Source organism: Myotis daubentonii, chromosome X (assembly GCF_963259705.1).
Source record: "Myotis daubentonii chromosome X, mMyoDau2.1, whole genome shotgun sequence".
Taxonomy (NCBI): Eukaryota; Metazoa; Chordata; class Mammalia; order Chiroptera; family Vespertilionidae; genus Myotis; species Myotis daubentonii.
The window spans coordinates 18,667,569-18,669,936 of NC_081861.1; the positions used below are offsets into that span (position 1 = coordinate 18,667,569).

The following is a 2,368-nucleotide window of genomic DNA, read 5'->3' on the forward strand; positions in this document are numbered from 1 at the left end:
CTGGAAGAGGTCTGCATTTGGAGGATGTGCTAGATATTTTCCATTTACCTTTCCTGACTCACTCTTTATGTTTATTTATCCTGTTCTCTACTCTGCGAGGCTGACCTTTACAGATGTGCATCAACTCATTTCCCTTGCTCTCTGTTTTCAGGTTGTGTTTGGCCAGTGAGAGAGGGTCTGGCAGGAGATCACTAAGCAGAAGAAGAGAGAGGTTGGGCATTCTTCTAGGACTTCCATTTTGTCCACAGATTGTTAGTGACTTTATTCCTAACCTAACACTATTATTCTTGTGGGATAGTTCACTCATAAGCTATAGTTCTCTCAAGATTACAGCTATGACTTTCTCCTCTCTGCTTTAGGCCCAAGAGTGGCAACGTTTCACTATTAATGTTCTTGGGTGCTTCAGAATCCCTTGTTGGTTTCCATAACCGTGAATGCAGTATTTGTAAATGGAATTTCTAATCATCCATAAGAGGCCATCTCTAACTGCTGGGGCTTGGATAGAGTGGGGAAATATTATAATTTGGTATCCAATGTTTAATTTGAGGAGCCTTTAAGGTATCTGGGGTTGGAGATCAAACAAATGACATGGGATAAGGGCATACTATGTGCAAAGTTAGCTCCTTATATCCTGCTAATTCTATGATGCACTCTTGTTGTATTAGGGTGACCAACCATCCTTGTCTTCCTGAAACTGAGGCAGTTCCTATGATGTGGGACTATTAATGATAAATTAGGAAATTCATAGATAAACCAGAATGAGTTGGTCATCTTACTTTGAATCTATTTGTAATCTGAAGCTCAGAATAGTTTAAAGTCGCCCAGGTAATTATAGGCAGAGCTGGGATTTTGGCCTTCTCATTGTTTGATTCTAAGTACTGAATTCTTTTTTTTTTTTTTTTTTTTTTATGGTGTCACTAGCCTGGTGACTGACTGTGCCACAGAGGCCCACAGTCAGTGAATAAGGGTAGCAGTTGCTTGTCGAGGGCTCTAGCACACTAAGGCAACAGCAAATACCCAAGCGTGATAAATACTGAATTCTTTCCATCACACACCATTCATTCCTAAATGTGAATTATCCTTAGCATAAACTGAGGTCTTCATAAAAAAAGAAAACAAAACAATCCCCCCAAACAACAATAATTGCTGAACCCCAGTAACAGAGATTTTCATTTAGTGGGTCTGGAGTAGGGTTCAGGAATCTGTTTTCATAAAGTGCTTCCCAAGTGATTCTGATGCAGACTTCCTTTTAGGAACTACTGCACTTTACCCCACTACTCCTCATATGCAGTAACAAAAATGCAAATATGTTGTTGTTGAATTGAAATCTTTATTAGGCTCAGCACTCATCCCATGCCCTTATGATGGAACAGATAACTTTTGGTTAGAATTCAGCTCTACCACCTTCAACAAGTTTCTTAACCTCTCTGTCTCATTCTATGAGATAATATATACAAACTAGAGGCCCAGTGCACGAATTCATGCATGGGTGGGGTCCCTCAGGGTGGCCTGCGGAGATCGGGCCCCAGCTCACGTCCCCAGCCTCACAGCCCCGCAGCCCTGCAGACTCACAGCCCTGCAGCCCCGCAACCCCACACCCCCACCTGGCACCCCGCCTTGGCCTGGCACTGCCCCCTCACCTGCTCCACCATCCCGCCTGCAGGGAAATCGATCAGGCTGGGCCCCTTGCCTGGCTCCTTCAGCGCCTGGGAACTGGGTGGTGGCCCCACCCTTTGCCACAGCTGCTGGTCACTGTCTGCAGGGCAATTGGGGGGGGTGATCGCGCCCCCACTTGCACCTGCCTTGGCCTGGTGCCACCCATTCACCTGTTCCACCATTCTGCCACAGTCCCACTCTCATTGGGCCCCATCAGGGCCAGCAGTGCCACCACTGCCGCCAGCTGTGAGCACTGCATTGCTGACACCTGCCATGTTCCGTGACGCCTCCTGGTGGTCAGTGCACATCATAGTGAGTGGTTGAACTCCTGGTCTCCTGGTTGAACTTTTGGTCAAATGACCGCCCAAGGGGACTATTTGCATATTAGGCTTTTATTATATAGGAAAATACCACTGCACAATATTGTGAGGATTCAATGAGATAACATATGCAAAGGGTTTTTCCCAATACCTGGAACACAGTAAACACAAGTGTTAGCTATCGTTACTGTTTTCAACTACTTGGTAGGTGTTTGTTTAGACACAGTGCTCTTTATAGTTATTAATAAATAGCCTGAGTTATTTTTTCCTAATTTATACAATGGTCAGCCCAGAATGACCATTGGATATTCATAAAGAGTTACATTGTTGGAATGAGATATCAGGAGAATAATAAATAAGTTTACTCAAAAATGGGTTTTAGTAAAGTAAAA

General features: G+C 44.2%; 1 non-coding gene across 1 annotated transcript; it reads right to left on the reverse strand.

Moving 5' to 3' along the window:
* Positions 1-909: 909 nt before the first annotated feature.
* On the reverse strand, positions 910-1,039 carry LOC132225389 (small nucleolar RNA SNORA3/SNORA45 family). Its single transcript, XR_009450902.1, has one exon. It is a non-coding gene; the product is annotated as a small nucleolar RNA SNORA3/SNORA45 family (small nucleolar RNA).
* Positions 1,040-2,368: the final 1,329 nt, after the last annotated feature.